The following is an 18,544-nucleotide window of genomic DNA, read 5'->3' as shown; positions in this document are numbered from 1 at the left end:
TTGCTTCTTGTCGGCCATCATATACGCAATTGCTTCTGGTCTGCCATCATACAGAGAATGTCAAGTCCATCACCCCCAGCTTCAACACCAAGAACATATCTCATCGAGTTGAACTTCCTGTCGTGAGAGGGGAACCTCAACAGACTTCCGTGATGATCATTTGTCGTCCACCTCGTTAGCCGAGGCCTCCTCCAGTCCATCGCCAGACATCATCTATCTGTCACCGTCAATTGATTGTCCATCATCAACAGTTAATTACTGTCTTTCTTGACGATCTTTTGAATTATATTTTCATTACCAAGAGCCTGTATTTATTATGAGCCCATATGTGTTTTGTTTAGTTTCATCTATATGTTCATATTACTTATTGCTACCGAATTCTAAGTTGTATGTCTGTTTGAATGTTAATTTACGGTTTTTAAAATCATTTGCCCGGATACCCTAGTTAAAAAATAAGGCATTTAACACAACCCTTTTTTCGTTTAGGATTTCAGTGTCAATCGCTCAAGACGTCTCAAAAGATTATACATTAAAAATAAAAATTATATGAAATTTAAATAAATATAATGCAATAAAAAGCAGACCGCAAATTTTGGTCTATGATACTTTTAGAAAAATGGATTGCATCTTTGAGAAGCCTCATATGTCAACATTTGTATTGCTGGCTTTTGTATTTTTGATTTTGTCAATTGCCGAATTTAAACTTATGACCATAAATGCGAAACGACCACACAAAGTTATAGATTATCGACCCAAGCCAGATCAATCGAAATTCTTTCCATTAAAATATACGGCGTAAGTGACCCAAAAATATATTTCTCTCAAATCAATGAAGCAAGAGGACTTCACGGCAAGTAACCAAATCTTGGTCTCCACTCGGCGGTGCCGACACCAAAAAACGCGCCTGCCAGAGAGTGTCCACTGCAAGTTCGTTGATCCCAGAACCCCTTGGTTCGTGTGCGTTCAGCTGTTTCTTAATTGCGGATGAGATCGACGAAGGGCATTCTGGGTCTACCACCAGCATAATTGTTATCATAATTAATATTGAAAAATACTCAACAATGAACCATTTGAGTGGCTTCTCATCAGCCGTCTCAGTATAGATATAAAGTTCTACATCTCCCTCCAGGCACCTGAGGATGAATGGAATCACATTTGGAATTTCTATACGTGTCAATTCAATGACTGTATCACTTCAAATTATATTAAATACTAAAAGGTTTTGCATTTCCTAATCCAATGCGCGTATTATATCTTATTTTACTCGCTGGCTCATAAGTGCTCATGTTGTCCTAATTACCTCCAAACTCCCTCTAACGTCAAGTCCAACAATGTTACGTAAGTGTAACAACGTACGCATGATTGTTTTCCTGATGAGGCTGACGACGCTTCAGTTCAATTAGGATGCCATAATGACCACTTCACGGCAGCTTGCTGCACGCGAAAACAAAAAGCTGGAGCCGCACTCGACTTGCGCTTGATCGTTCGTTCAAGCCGCTGTACTGAATTTCTGTTCTAGGACAGACGGCCGGGCTGCTCGTGACTTGCGCTTGATCAGTCATCCGAGTCGCTCGTGAATTGTGCAAGATCAGAACAGAAGTTCGAGCCACTCCTGACTAACACTCGATCGGACATTCGAGCCGTTACTAATTCGTGCTAGAGTAGACGTTCGAGCCGCTCGTGACTTGTGCTTGAACAGACGTTCGAGCCGCGTATGACACGTGCTAGATCAGACGTTCGAGCGGCTCATGACTTGTGCTTGAACAGACGTTCGAGCCGCGTACGACACGTGCTAGATCAGACCCTTGAGCCGCTCGTGACTTGTGCAAGGTCTGACGTTTGAGTCACCACAGCCTCTCTATGGCACCCTCAGCACGCACACAAGTACATGGCGGCTCACCAGCGGAAACCAAGTTGAGCATCCGAAAATAATTTCTTACTTACAAGGTTGGCAGAGGTGTCGTGGTCCTACTAGCTGCTGTGAAAAATTGTGTGCAGTAGTTCATTAGAGCCTTCATGAACAACTAAACTTTATTATTGGATGCAGGGAAAGTTCGATTCCTGACAAGCCAGCGTGGTTAACAGATACATATTGAAAAGTTGTAGAACAGAAGAAGATAAAAACGTTGAACGGAAAATGTAATTGCTTTGATCAATTATATTCATGTTTTCATATTCACGAAGAAATCTCGTTGTCTGTCATTTGTCCCTGTATCATATTAAATATGCTCGTTGGACACAAAATTTTTATAATACGCTGACTTTTTGCTGCATTGCATTAAAATTGTTGGGCTGACTATATCTGTTGGAGCTAAGTTGCATTCTTCCAGCGTCTGTTCCAATTACTTCATGTTCTTTGAGGGACTTCCAATTTGCAGCTAAAAGAGAAAGTTTCGAATTTTATAACTAGTGTTGTAAAACATTCTGAAACTGGTCAGGAAGAAAAGGAATATAGAGAAGAAATTAAAAACTTTAACTATTATCTAATTATCTTCAAGCATAAAATTGTCTGGTTATTTCGTTGATCAACATCGAAAAATAGCAATCGACTTTTCAGCTTTCTTTAATTACTAGAACTGGTAGTTAGTGTAGGCAGACCGTAAAGACCCGAGGCTTCTTCTTCTCAATACGAAGTAGCAGTGCTACTCATCCTGATCCGTGCTCTGATTGGACGAGATTACGTGGCTACCGGACGTCAAAACTGGATTATGGCTCTGATTGGCTGGTCAAGACTCGCAATCCAACTCCACACGTCAACAACAGTTCTAGGAGAAACAGCAGCTTTTCAAGTTTATACTGATATCTGTTGTTGCCTTACTGCTTAGTTCAATAATTTCTAAAATCAACTTTCAAGCAAGAGTCAACGGAGGATTAAATTAATTCTTCATTATATTGATGGTCAAGAGGCTTTAAGTTACATGCCGCAGCCAAGTTAGTCGTCCCTCGTCGTCAGACACATGACCAGCCAAAACACCCGTTGCCCAGACGGCCCCTTTCCTCCCACTTATGATGAGCGAACGCTCCCATCGTCTCCCCCACCCACACGATCAGCCAACACACCCGTCGCTCCCCTCCACACACGACCAACCAACACACTTTGGAATCTTTGGTGAGTGTTTCAGACTTTTAGGAGCCCTAGGCACGGCGTCAGCGCCACCATAGAATCCAGCCATCCTCAGCTATCGGCAGGCATGCAGGTCTTCCTAATCGCCAAAGCCCCGGGGTGACAAAGAATATAATTATTGCGTAAGTACGCATCAGCCCACAGTTGGGAATGATGATGCCGATGCTCTTGCTATCTTCTTGTTGATGGTAATGGTGCGAGCGATAAGGGATTGTGCTCAGAAACATATCCTGTCGCCTTTTGATGGTCTCTAGGATGAAATCTCTATCTCACTGTTCCATCTGCCAGTCGTTAAATAGCCTCGGTTCTGCCATGGAAAGAGATCTTTACCGAAAAGACTAGACTATGGGCGCTGCTCTGTCGTGTAATGAGAATATCCTTCATGTTTTCCTTCTCTCTCTGTGGTAAATTAAATTATTCTGCCGTTTCCAGTTACGGCTATTCCGTAGTGATGACTACAGCAAATAGATAACACAATTCGTTTCATTTAAAACGAATTTTTTTGTTTTACCTTGACCTACTAAATATGATGATTTTAAAAAGTCGTTGAAGCAAACAAAATAATGAAATTAATCAGCAATCGCAATAAACTGATACATGAAGGTTTCTGGGTTTAGACATTAGTTATGCACAGACTTCGTTGCTGATCATTTATCAAAATACTTAACTTTTGGCAATATTTTGCGATTCCTCAAAAGTGAGTGCCTTATGAAAATCCCTAATATTAGTCATATTTATGCGGGATCTCGTTAGGGTTTAATTATATTATTATAACATTTAATAACTGAGTCACTAAGCAATGTTCTAAAGTCTAAACCATGAAAACATCCATGAAAGGTCTCACTGGCTTGGAGCACCGTACAGTTGGGATTATAAACTTAGGATTAGGTAAAACACGGTTAGGATAATAAATTTCTTCACGGTAGCTGTACACGGTTAGCCATAATGCCACCAAACCTGCAGATTTGTGGGAGATTTTCAGAATCATTATGAGCGCATAGCATATCAAGCCATGTGTCCTACGAGTAATAAAGGGATTACTTTGTTGTATATTGAAAATATGTTTTCTCATGGCTCTGCGTTATAATTCAGTAGTATATATCAATATAATTTAGAAAATAAAATATGCACAAACTCCTCTCTCCAGCTGATCGCTCACAGCATAGCCATGCATACATCCATGCATCACGCAGTGCGGTCGAGGCGCGTCGGGTCTCAGTGGCATCAACAGCGCCCAGCAAGTCAGCGCTGAAGTACAATCTAGAGATTGATTACTAACTGCAATTTGCACAACCGAATTTAATTTAAAAAGATCTATAGCAGTTGCTGCGACTGCTCGAGAACTAGAACTACTTAATTAGAAACCGGAGCGTAGATGAGGATCACATGAATAGATTCCCAGCAATTCAAGTAATTTTTTCTTGTCTGCAAATCGACGAGTCAATAAATTTAAATTACTGAATCTCTTGACAGATGCTCCAAAGTGGGGCTCTGAATCATGTTCACATTCATTAATTTATGGTTTAATATTAATTTTTTATGCAAGGTCAATTATTCATGTTATTGCAAATTTAAATTCAACATAAACTTTCATTTCTGACGAATTTCTCTCCCTATTGCATGGGTGCTTATGACGCCAGGTTCAAGGTGTAGCAAATGATTTCGATGACAAGAATAGACTTACGCCTGAAGTCGAAGCCATCCTGATTGCTAAGCCGCTAATTAGATGGAATAAATATCAGGGACGATTGCAAGGCAGTCACTGGAGCAATCAGCTGCCGGGCGCTACTGGCCACTCATCAGTAATAGTAGCTACTATAGCGACGGCCATGCTGTGGCCGACGAGTAGCCATCGGCGGCTCGCCACAGCTTTTGAATAAGGGTTGGCAGGAACTGAGCCAAGCCATGGGTCATTAACTCTAAGGGGCCCTGCAGTTCTAATTACTGCAGCCGATTGCGAGTAGAACCCAAGAGGGGGGGGGGGCAGGCCTCACCCAGGTCCTGGCCAACGGGGGGAATGCCCCCCGTAGTTATCAAATTGGGGAAGGGAGCTGCCTTCCGAGAATTTGGTATAATATATTTGGACTAATATTGATAATAATGTTATCTTTTGAATCATCAATATAATTTCTCAGTGTATAATCCCTATGATATTCTCAATGCAAGAAATACCAATCAAATGAGATTTATTTATTGCTTTATATGCATCACAAGGGCATCTTTACAGAAAAAATAATGTACCAAGAACATGCAAGATATTTAAATGGCAGGAACAATAATTTTCTTGCAGATAATTAACTACAATTACTCTTGAAATTTTACTATGAAGTAAAAAACTTTAAGACAACATTATTAGCACCTGACAACTGAAATGTTAACTCTTATACATAATTGGTATATCAAGAGATAGTTTAATATCTTTAGAAATGAAGTATACAACCTCAGAAATGGGATGAGTATCTTCATAAGACAGGCTCAAAAATATCAGAGGCAGAAGCAAGGACCAGCAAAGGAGCCGTCAGAAGGCTGTGGAGGAACTTAATTTTAATCCGTCATACGGACGAATTTAACGGTAACTCTACTATTGAATTTCCTGACCCAGCGGCGATGCTTGGGTTAACTGGTGTGCAGAGTCGCATTGTGTCCGGGGAAACGAGTTAATAGCTTTACTCACGCACTAAGATATTAGTCAATAATATCAATTTACTTGATATTCCGAGACTGCAATTTGTTTCAGTCTAAAAATTGCTTAAACGGTATTTTCAGAATTCAGGCTTATTCTAGAAGAAAAATCTTCGCCTAATGTTCGATTCTTCCAAAGTCGAGCAATTTGAAGTGTTTTCAAGCCAGCAAATTTCATTTCGTTGCTCTCAAGGAAATTATAACCTCAAATTGAACAAATCTCTTTTGTTTTAATCAAAACATCAATTCAAAACAGCCACATGCAAGATGATATCGAAACAACTGATTGATATGATTCTTATACAGGCATAATAATCGAGTGATTGTTTCTTCTGAAAAATCAAATTTTTCGAGTCATTTGAGAATTTGATATTATTAGTCATAACCTAGTGATGAAATGTTTGAATACTTGGCTTTTTGTTTTACTAATGTTGGGAGCAACCCTCAAATCTGACCATAAGTCGTGTATTATTCTAAGAGCCTGAGTTCCTACGTTTCAGAACCTGAATATCGTAATATTCTAAGAACCCGCATGAGCATATTGGCTCATACGTCAATAGGCGTCATGCACCAAAGCGCCAGCAACGTTCTGATCAGCAAGAGGGTTGCTGTGTTGTGGGAGTGAGCCTCTCAGACAGCAGTACTGCGTGCCAGCTTCCAGAATATTATCAAGGAGTTTAGGGCATAATTTTTTAGCCCTGAATTGCAGGGCTTCAAGACGAAAAAACATCTCAAAATTGCGCTCCTTCTTTTTTGCCTCATCAAATTTTTATTTTCCTTAGTTAAATTTTGATGGTTATTAATCTCTAAGGGTTTCAATAAACTCAATTCATTTACTATTAATTATGACTCAATTCCTAAAAAATAATAGGTACATGATAAAAAGTAATTTAGACATTTAAGAAGCCAAAATGCCTGATATCAAATATGAAATAAGGTCCTACTAATTATGTACTTTACAAATTAGCTTTTACGAGGAATTGAACTCTTTTTTCATTTCAAGTTTTGTTGTCACCAATTTAAGCTGCTGTATTCTTCTCGGTTATCAAGGAAGCCTATTATATTCAATTAACTAAATATATTTCCAGGACTAATACGAACTAATTTATTGATATTATTGAATTATGGGAATTTAATTTACAGCACAAATTAAATCGTTACTCGACGGTGACAATTATTCAAATTAAAACAAAGATAAAGACGAGAATACAAAACAAAACGAGTATTTGCGGGAAAGAAGTTGCAACCGCACAGTTCGTTGGTCTAACATGAGGAAATAGAATAAAAGTGTCGGCGTTGAAGAAATAGGCCCATGGCCTGTTGCCGATTATTGAACTTTTCGTGACTTGATTCACAAGGGATCCGGCCTTTGGAACCCGATCTTTCCATAGCTGACGATTGATTGAGATAGCAGCTGGATTTATTGCCTGGTCCGTAATTTGCTAGGCATTTTAAGACTGAACATATGCTCCTGCATAGCTTCGTCTAGTCCGTTTTTGAAGATGTTCATACTCGGAGCGTCAACGATGCTATCAGGGAGGCTGTTCCACATGTCGGTGACTCGAAGCGAGAAGAAATGTTGTCGCATGGATGTGTTCCAACGCTGTTTTTTAGTTTATAGCCGTGGCCCCTGGTGTTGGTTCTTGTTTCAAATTCTAGTAATCCTTCTGGGACCATATATAATCCGTGAGTATACTTGTATACTTCAATGAGGTCCCCACGCAGACGTCGATACCGGAGGCTTGGAAGCTTCATAATCTTTAATCTTTCCTCATAGGACTTGCCTTTCAAGCCCGGAACTATCCTTGTTGCGCGTCTTTGAACACTCTCGACTAAAATTCTGTCCTTTTCAAATTTCAGTAACCATACGACGTTTCCAAACTCTAGGTTCGGGCGCACGACAGCAACAAACAACTGCTTCATCGTTTCTGCATCTAGGAACTCGAAAGAGCGTCTGATCAGTCCAAGTCGTTTATTGGCTTTATTAACTTGACCTTCAATATGCTTAGAAAATTTCAACTCATTGTCGATATTAACTCCTAAATCCTTTTCCGTTGTCGACTTCGACATCATCACTCTGTCGTTGCAACCGTGTCTTCTCATACTGTAATCTTGCTGTTCATTATTCTTGCCAAGGTGGATAACTTTACATTTGTCAGCGTTAAAACGCAGCTGCCACTTATCAGCCCAGTCAACCAGCCTGTCAAGATCACCTTGCAACTGTACTTTTTGCGACGTATTCTTCACTGTAAAGCATGCTAAATAGGTATGAAAGAAGCATGCTAAATAGGTATGCCTAGACGAACATAAGCTAAGTATAATTAATTTCATATAATTTACAAGGTACGCCAATCGAAATAACTCAAATATGAAGCATAAAAACAAAAAGAATCCTAATTTACTCAAGACGTTACAGGGCTCATCTGTTGAGGGCGATCTGATATGATCGAGATAAATTGATGAAATACGCACTCAAATAATCCACGGTATGGGAATAATAAGTGTATTAATTGAGTGTGGCCAACGTATGTCCTTACACCGTTGTACGTCAAATTCATATTCATGCAGTGGTTTGTGTTGCTTCGAATGGATTTATTATCCCAGGGAACATTGCTAGGGAATTGATCGCGATGGATATTACTAGACTTATTGTTCCTAAAGTTGGAGATGAACTAACTAAAGTTTTTACTAGAATCCTAAATTGTAACAAGTTTACCCAAGCTTTGAACCGCGCATCGGAAATATTTTTATGTTTTACTGCATGAATTCAAATTATGTTGATGCACATCATAGAATTTAGAACTTGTGTATAGACAGGAACAGAAATTTCACTGACTTCTTCTGGTGCCGCAAGCAGATCTCCATTTCCTTATCGTAACAAGTTTTTTTGAAAGTTTAAGATACCCGGAGGCCCTTTCTAGCGCATTTTCTCATTTATGGAAAAAATGCACTATTGTGCTCGCCATGTCCGTCTGTCCGTCCGTGACTTCACGTTTTCGTCGACGAAAAAATGTGCCCTCTGTCACTCACTGTAGTGAGTACTGAGTTATATTTTTTATCAGTGTTTGGTGAGAGCAAGCCAGTATTAGTTGTACATAAACCTGCGTTTTATCATAAATCAAGTCTCCCCTGGAATAGTTCCGTAGATTTGTTTCGTCGTTTGTCCAGTTATCGTGAAAATTTACCGTGGCATTATTTTAAATCCACCAACAATTAAAAATCAGTTTCACGACCAGTTGAACCTTTGTTGTTTATGAACAAGCACCAAAATTGTTGACGGCTGATCCTCCAGATTTTATCATAATTATTGTGGCAATTGTCGAAGGCAATGATAAACAAAGCAAATCCTTCATTACAAAATTTTCTAACCGGATTAAATTTTTCGCTCTTAAATCCCGCAAAAAGTGGTACAAGAATCTAAAGAGATAGGACCATGCCAGATCCGAAAGTAAGATACAAGAGGATCATAGCCTTCCCCTAGAGACATGATTTGTGTTCAGCAGTCGCCTGACTTTCCTACAAAGCCCTAAAGGCTTGGGTCGTGGCGCTGCCACATGACGCGGGTGTCTGCTGTTATGGCGACCCACGTCAGGTATCGGTCCCAGCAGCCTCGATTAGCGGGTCTCAAGCTCACACCTCGTAGTCACGGGGGCGGATTATGCATTTCTTGGGGAAATTTTTCCTTTTGTAGACTAAGCAAGACTGTTCCAGCAAGAAGCTGGAACAGTACACTTTTGAGTGATAGACGACGAAGACTTTGCATGCTGGTAGGTAGAGTTGCACTTTTCGAGGAATATTAGTTCGAAAAGAATATTTTTCTTGAGGGACTTGAATTTTTCGAGTTAAATTAAGGCTAGTTTGTTGTTATGCTGCAAATTATTCGCGAGCTCAGAAAATGAACAAAAATGCTTCTCAGATACAGCGATAATCTTTTTTCGCCAATGTAAAAAGTTGGAGATTTGGAATTGAATCATGACCGCTGAAACTTACTTCCCTCAAGACTGCCAGAATAATTTGTAATCTTGGAAACCCTCTTTCGAGTAATTTCTGAGTCAGTGTAGGACTCTCTGCAGTGATATGACTACCATACTAAAGATATCAAATTTGTTGAAGTAACTGCTGAGTCATAAGACTCACAATGTCGTGAAGAAAGTTGTAAGCAAAAATGATCATCAATTACATCAAAATATGTTCGTAGTCAAAATTAGGAATATCCTTAACCTATCTAAGTTCAGAGAAAGGCTTAATGGACTACTAAACAATTTTTGTTCCTCCCTACCGTTCTTTGTTAATTCTTATTCACGTGCACAATATCTAATTGGGCTTATATTAGGCGTTTTTTATAACACGTGAGCATTTGAGTTCGTCGAGTTTTTGTCAAGACTAATATCAAGACGGACTAATAATGAGCTTCAAATGCTGCAGTAACCTTCAAAACACTCACATCGTGAAGTAAAATGTCAGCAATCTTAGATAAACCCACAGCTGCTTTAGGTTCTGCTCCCAACAATAGAGGATGTAAACATTTACGTGGGATGTTTGTGTGCTCCCCAGCCTTGACACAAACTGCCGGTTGAGGCCTCTCTGCCAGACTCTATTCCGCGTCTAATTTGTGGCTTTTTAACGTAAACTCCTCCACATCTGTCGCGGTCTTTAAAAGTCAGAATTTAAGGAGCAATATTGGCTGCGGGACTTTTAGAGACTTTCCAGAAGTTGAGTGAACAGCAATCGATTTAGCAAACAGCAGCGGCAATGCGTTTACAATTCAGATCGAAAGAGTTTTTTTTCTACATAGGAAATGAAGCATTTCCGATACAAGGTCCTGTATCATCGTTCTCTAACACTTGAAGCGATGTGGATTGTATTGAAATAAATGATAAGAACTACTAAAATTATTTTAAAATTACATTTTTGTGTTTATATTGAAGGTATTTGCCGTAACTCAGTAATGAAACGATGTGGTTCTAGCGCCCCACAGATTGAAACAATATTTAAGGACATCGTAAATTCCGAAACTCAGAAGCCTTGCCAGTAATGTGGTTTAGGGTTATCGAATGTACGTGGCACCCCTAGAATCGTGGCACCCGTAGACTAGAATTTGTATTACTTATATGTTCCTTATACTTATCAACAAGTTATTTGCGAATTCGAAAATTTGGATACAGTCAATTTTTATTCTATGATTAAACTCTTTTCCGTACATTAATTTCTCGCATTATTTAAATATGCCCTCGACTTCGTTCGACTCAAAGGAACGGTTAGATGTCTCCTTAAGAAGTTATTATCGAAATGTGCGATAATAATTGCGACGGCTTTCCAGTAAAAATACAGACAAATAATACAAATTAATGATGACTTCATAGTTGTAATAAGAACATCGTTCGAATCCAATCCTTTCCATCAACGTACGCGTAAATTTTGAATAATGTGAGCTTTTTCTCTTGACGACCAGTGTTATTTTAGTCAGCAGGCTGCCTGACTTGACGAGAGGCAGTTAAGGCTGATCCAAGACCCAATGAGCGGTCATAGGCTTAACGATGGTCGCTGGTCCTATAATGTTATACGGCGTCTCGCGTTACTATCCTCAGGTCTTGTTCCAACACATGCAAACAGCCCCACAAATTCGGCAGCATTTATCTTGAAAGACGAAAACTGTTTCAGGGAAGTACGATAGTGCCATTGCTTCTTCACAAATTTCACTATCTCATTTTTAACATCTCTTAATTACACCTGATTGAAACTTAAAAGAAGACAAATTATTAAAATACAATTTTCAAAAATGATTCGCATTTCGACTTCGTGCTGACGAAGTGTCAGATGCGGTCTCGTAACTCATTTCACTTAAAGCGACGTAATTTTCTTTATACTTCTAACAACAGGCATTCTTTAAGAGGCACAACTTCATCCATTCACTGACGCGTTTTCTTCTTCGTAATTGGTGAATTTTTACATCATGTGAGTCATTTTTTGACGGTGATAAGCTATAATAATTTTAAGAAATTTTTGTTCAGGTTTAAAGGGATAAAAATCATTATGGCTTTTTCCTATTACATCAGCTCACACCAGCTTTGGACGACGGAATTTTAATAACTATAAAATAATTACAATACGTCATCGAAGCTGGCATACGCCCTGAAGGACCATTAGCATAAGCCACATTAGCTGACAACTTCACGTAAAGTTGACTTTGTGAACTCCAACTCTCACTGAGCCAACTTGCTCTCATGTCTTAAACTTTTATTCACCGGTGACTTAAGCTCATGGAACAACTATGCAACTTAAAAAAGAGGAATCATTTCGTAGTTTACACATTCCAGCCCTGAGTTTTCAAAATTTCCTGTTTTTAACAGGCTCCCTTATTATTTAGATTTAAAAAACCTTTTTTTTCTTCTGGGACACATTAAATACTCAAGGATATTAATTTATTTTCAATATTGATATTAATTGTATTTAATATTATTAATAATAATTTGTGATTGAATATTACAAAAATTGGATTCAATGTAAATGTGCAACGTTAAAGAAGGAAAATTTATCAAATATAACCCCGAGCCGAGGAGTAGGCTATAATTTGCCCAATTTTGATCTGAAATAAGAATTATCTTCTAATAAATTTTTTAATTGTTACTCGTATAATCTAGATAATATTTCAATTCACGCCGCCGACTGTTTATGGATTATGGATATCATGTTCGTATTTCACCTTCTCCCTGTAGATGCACGTGCCATCGCCATTTATTGTTAGGAATTATAAAAATTAAATCAATCCCACCAAAAGGAATCGCGAGTTAAATTATATATTGATTAAGAATTGTTGAAATTACAAGTTCTGCACAAACTATATTCATAAGCGTTCATTTTAAGCTGAATAAAAACAAAAATATCAAAAGGTGTCATATGAAGGTAATTAGACGAATAGAGGTTTGATCGAGTCATTTATAATCATGGTTCAAGTTTGATTATCTTTTTCAAAATAAATAAATTAAAACTACTTATTACCGTCCGTCATGCATCAAAAAAGTTACAAAGTTGTTTGAGAGGTCGAAACGAAGACACAGTGGATTGTCAAATGCGGACTAATTAACTTCAAACCAACATTTCACATAGAAGTGAGGACTTCTATGTAAAACTCACTCTCGTTTCAAAATATAAAAAATTGCCTCATTTATTCATAATTTATATTCACCAATTCCAATATAAGATTTAAATTTGGAAGCTAATTCTTTAGTACTTTCCTTCTTGCTCTATATTTGCGGTGACAGGCTTCAAACACACGCAAACTAACACACAAACTTTGACAAATATATATGAGCTTAGGAATGCCTTAAGACAGTTCTATACAAGCAAAGAGCTGAAGTCACCAGCCACCGTTGTAGTGTTGCATTTTCATCAATAGTATTTATGCTATGAATCCAATTATTTGCGAATGACTCTTGGGTAAATAAACTCTGTCTAAATCTACGGATAAAACAACGAGCATTTACTTTACTTTTTCAAAAAGAGCCCTCGTACTTAATTCTAGATTACAAAAAATGAAACAATCATCCATACATACAGACCAACTTAGACGTAATAAATATTATGAGTGGTCAATTGATGACATTCGGTGAGTACCGACTGTTGTGTTGAAACAGCAATAAATTGAGAATATCTTGAGTGCAGTTGAAGTAAAACTCTTGGCATTCGATGATTTAATGAGCTAACATATAATCTTGATAAAGTGATTAATGTTTATTAGAACTAAATAATGGCTTTTGGATCTTACGTGAATTAAAACAATTGAAACTTTTTTACGAGTGGCCAATAAGGGGCCAGCATTAGCTGCACTAGATGATTGCATTTGTATGCACCAATTTCATAAATTTTTTGAAAAGAATATGTCAACATCTACGAATCCCAACAACAATAAATGCATTCTTCAGACGTTTTCACGTGTTTGCTGATAAAAACACTCTGACAACGATAATTTCCATCTAAGATCGTTCCACGAGACGGGTTGACCTGAAGACACTTGAGTTTAATTGGGTGGGCAAGGTGCTTGACATTAGTATAATGAACGGCTTATCACGGTTCAAGCTAACTCTGTTCTCTTCTCATTAGTATTTTTTATTACGGATTATGAGTGGCGACCATGGATGGCGGATTGATGCGCTGTCAATTGCAAAGGTTAGTTATTGATTACGGGAGAATTCTAATAAAGAAGCGACTCTTGGTACGCTATAGTAGTGGCCCTGGCCGGACATGTCATGGATGCTCCACAAGTTTCCATCGTTGCTGCACCGAAAGTATGTATTTGGATGTTGTCGATGCTCATATATTTTAAGTCTTCCTTATTTACAGTTCTTTGCTTTAAAGAGAATATATCTTCGTCTGGGCCAGCTTTGAAACTTTAAATACCCCATTAAATGATCGCGTCATGATGTAATTTGATGATGAGAATATATGAAATAGGATTTTATCTTTATGGCAAGAGTATCTTAATTTAAATATCCTTCAAAAGCTCTCAAGGCAGCCAAAGATCTAAAAATTGGCTTGTAAAATTACTTAGTGATAGTTTCATATTACTGAATGTCTTAGAAAATATTTTTTGACGACACGCAATGGAAATCTATCGGGGAGAAACAAAACTGTATTGTGACCGTTTCGAATAATGAAAACGTACATCATTAGCACTTTCTCAGTGTACATTATACATAATATATTATTATTTGGTATTATTACTTGAAATGTACATTCTAGACATTCTAGACATTGTTCTTAAGAGAGTAAAGCAAAATGATGTTGAGGTCAATATACGTTCGATACCTGGAAGATGAAAGATAAAATCGCTATGCAGTAACAGTTAAATTAAACATAAAATGCTATCCTGTCATATCTCTAGAAACCAAACAAATCGAAAGAAAATATTTAACTATGACGAACAGATCACATAGTGCTGTATTTTTCTAAAGAAAATATTAACAATTCAAACTTTAACAGCACAAATTTTATTTCCCTGTTATGGGCTGAGCGTCCAACTTAAATTCACCTAACGTAATTGCAGCTCATTAGGGCCGGTGTTTAATTGACTCTGTGAGGCTTCTATTGCTCTTCCACTGTTATTGTTTAAATAATTACATATGTTAGAAAAGTTTCGAGATATTTCAAAAATTTTATAGATGCATCGTGGGCCACCGATACATCTATTAATAAGCAATAAATTGCCTTTACTTGCGTTCCTGCAAGAAACTCATCAGTATTTTTGCGCTGGAAGCTAAGTAATATAAAGTGATACTTCTCAGAATTGCGCTTGTGAAACAATTTTAAAAATGCATATTGTAAACACATTTGTACTGGTAATTCAATATTTAATGAAACAGTGAACTTACGCTCCTAGAATAATTAGCCAAAATACAGCGGGAGAAAATTTATACCAGATGATCAAGAATATCGGTAGCGTACTGCATTATTGTTTTATTCACGCGATACTTATACTCACTGTGGTTGCAAACACTCAGTAGCTGTGCAAGATGAAGATGCAAAAGAGGCAACAGTTGGCAGCAGCAGCAGGATAACTGGATGCTCTGGTGTCACGCGACGAGCTCTCCCTTGCACGGCCAAGTTACGAATGGTCAGGCCTGAGGCCCGGCAACCTTTATATTGGTCGCCGACGTAGCTCCGCCCACCGTACCTCGCTGTGATCAGAGCGACCTGTTGGGTGATCCAAAACACCCACGCGAGCTCCCACTCGCTGGAAAAAAAACTATATCAGGATATCATGAAGAGTATTTATCCATAAAATAATTATTAATCATAAAATTTTATGAGTTTTAGTTCTTATGAAGTAATTTGTTCGTGGTAAAGTAACCCGGTGGTAATGTAATACATAATAATACCTGTTGGCATTTTACCTGCTGAAATAACTATTATAAAATGCAGAAGAAACTATTATTAATGATGTTACAAACAGTTATTAATAAAGTTCCCATGTCTTTTTATCAAACTGCAGGCTTTGTCTCTCTCGAAAATTTTTTTACACATGATCATTGCAAATAAAATACTATAGACAGCACTCTAATAGCACGAAATACTGTGACACAATCAAGCTTTTCTGATTTTTTGTATGTTTTGAATTTTTGTATGTTTGTTTGGAGCCACTCACCACACATATATAAGGGCTATTCGAGTCAGTACCTCAGTAGGCCAACCTGGCGTGTCAGGATTTTGCCTGAGCCTAAAATTTCAGTTCAGTGAGATTCTGAGTCATTACAGAACGTGAATGGTGAGAGATAATTAAAAATTTGCACTGACATTATTAATTATATATGCAAACATTTCGTTCAAAATTAAAAAATTCAAGTTCCCTTCGAAAATTAAACCGAGCTCTGACTGGGAGTTCCATAATGGATGTGGGTCTAAATACAATCGTACACTGCCACCTAATTAAACTGATCATTTATTATGGCAAATAGCCCGGCTGGGTTAACCATAAATTAATTCTATATGTATTTTATAATGAATATTTTCTGGGCTAGTTTGTCAATTGCAAGGTTCAGAATTGACGATCGATACTCCAATTTGAAGAAATTTTGCGCCAATATAATTTTTAATGAAACTTCTACGCCTGATTACAGGCTTCAATAATGTGTGAGCATGCAATAGAAATCGTCTAAACATTTTAACTTCTCATGTTTTAAATGAAATGTTGCCCCATTATTAGCTTAATATATTTACGATGCCAAAAATAGAGTGTTAATGAGTAGAGCAGGGCCGTATTTTGCTCGGGAATGGATTTCTTCGAACCTGGACAGTCTGGCTAGATCGCCCAGATTATAACAAACCCCCTCCATGCCCCCATGTACGACTCAGTCTCCTATACTTTGAAGAGACATTTTTGTAGTGACGAGGTCCGAACACATCGAAGATAGCAAGATGCTGGAAATATTCCAAGCTCGATTTGTGACAGGTTTCAGTAATTTAATGCATTGCACTTTCTGGGTTATTTTTGACCAGCATTAAATTTCATGATATATTTTGAGCTTGAATTAGAATTCTATGCGTAAAAGCTCTGTGAACGTATTTTTGTTGACGGTTGAGTATTAGATAATCAGATCAGAAATATGCATATTATTTCAAGTGAAGCGACGTTACAGTTGAGAAATTTTTTCAATTTATATTTGACTGTTCATGCAATCACCAAACTTAGCTCTAGCAATCAGTAGCATCAACTGAAGACTATTTTTTTTAAATATGCCTCAATTCTGAGATATTGAAAGTACGATTTTGCTCACTCCTCACCGGACATTCACGCTCATTCAATACGTATTTTAGAAAGTGTGATAGCTAATTTTTTCGACAAATTATAAGCCATGGTTGACAAATACTTTTGATAAAACTCAACGATAATACGAAAGTTATACATGCAGATGAATATTCGGCGGGGTTTTTAACGGTCGTTTAAGAGATTTCTCTCAATCAATTTAGTGATGCAACCAATAAACCAGCTAGTGAATAGAGTGAGCCTTATGGAGGACCCTTACATGTGCAGCTGGTGAAACAGGACGACGAGGCACTCGATGCGAGTTTCAATGTCTGTCAAGCCCGCACTGAAGTTTTAATCCTATTTGATTACCGAAAATCGGACAACTGCGTGCAAAATATTTAGTTCGGAGTGCACGTGCAAATAGAAAGAAATATTTCGAGTTTCACAATTTCCAGAGAATACCTGCGGCTACTTCACCCAGCTCAAACAACAAGCAAATGCTTCGCCCAGCTCAAACAACAAGCAAATGCTTCGCGTAGCTCAAACAACAAGCAAATGCTTCGCGTAGCTCAAACAACAAGCAAACGCTTCGCGTAGCTCAAACAACAAGCAAATGCTTCGCCCAGTTCAACAACAAGCAATTTTTCATTTGACTCAAATAACAAATAAATTTTTCACTTGACTCGAACAAACAAATTTTTCACTTGACTCGAACAAACAAATTTTTCACTTGACTCGAACAAACAAATTTTTCACTTGACATGAAAAAAAAAAATTTTCACTTAGCTCAAATGAGCAAATGCTACGCTTGGCTGAAAGTTTAAACTTATTTTTCGATTGGCGCCAATTACCAGCAAATTTTTCGGAATATCTGCGTGGATACATACACTTTTGTTGCTGCGTAATGGAATTATATTTACAACTATTTTTCAGTTCACCACGAATTAAAAATCCAAGAATACGCCATGTCTTTTTCTTCAATAAAAACGTTTCGGAGACTAGTTCCATCATCTGTTCAAAAAATTTGAGGGCGTTTTCTTTGATGCTCTCATTTTTAAATATCCAGCAATAAATTTAGTTATGAAGATGTAAACCGATAATTGTCCATCGTTTCTCGGTTGTAAAGTTGCTAAATTTAACGGTCGTCTCCATACTTCTGTGTACCGCAAACCGATATTTAACGGCCTGGGCATGAGTTTCTTTAACTTTTGATCTTTTCGTTTAAATTGAATGGTATTCAAACCTTGTGTACCTTGATACACCGCGGCTACTGAATTTGTTCCTTTTTCCAAGATAAGCATTCTGAAATCGAATTAATTGAAATATTTTTAAACTGAATGGGTTTCCATTGTCTGTTGTGTTATGAATAATAGATATCCAGGCTCTGTTACTGGTGTTGACAGCAGAAAAACTGTTTTTTGTTATTTCCACCATTCTGGTAGCTCATCTGAAACGATGTCCAGAGAATTGAAAATCTGATTTCAGAAATATTTACG

At 37.7% G+C, this 18,544-nt stretch overlaps 1 protein-coding gene across 1 annotated transcript in view; it reads right to left on the bottom strand.

Annotated features, from left to right (window-relative positions):
* Nucleotides 1-15,401, bottom strand: part of LOC108677643 — a 44,236-nt gene extending 28,835 nt beyond the window's left edge. Inside the window, exon 1 of the mRNA XM_018165894.1 lies at nucleotides 15,285-15,401. The gene's annotated coding sequence lies outside the window, so the exon portion shown is untranslated. The remainder of the gene's footprint in view (nucleotides 1-15,284) is intronic.
* Nucleotides 15,402-18,544: the final 3,143 nt, after the last annotated feature.

Source organism: Hyalella azteca, unplaced genomic scaffold, assembly GCF_000764305.2.
Source record: "Hyalella azteca isolate HAZT.00-mixed unplaced genomic scaffold, Hazt_2.0.2 contig3241, whole genome shotgun sequence".
Classification (NCBI taxonomy): domain Eukaryota; kingdom Metazoa; phylum Arthropoda; class Malacostraca; order Amphipoda; family Hyalellidae; genus Hyalella; species Hyalella azteca.
Note: the sequence above shows the minus strand (reverse complement) of the source record. Positions and strands in the feature narration are given on the sequence as shown.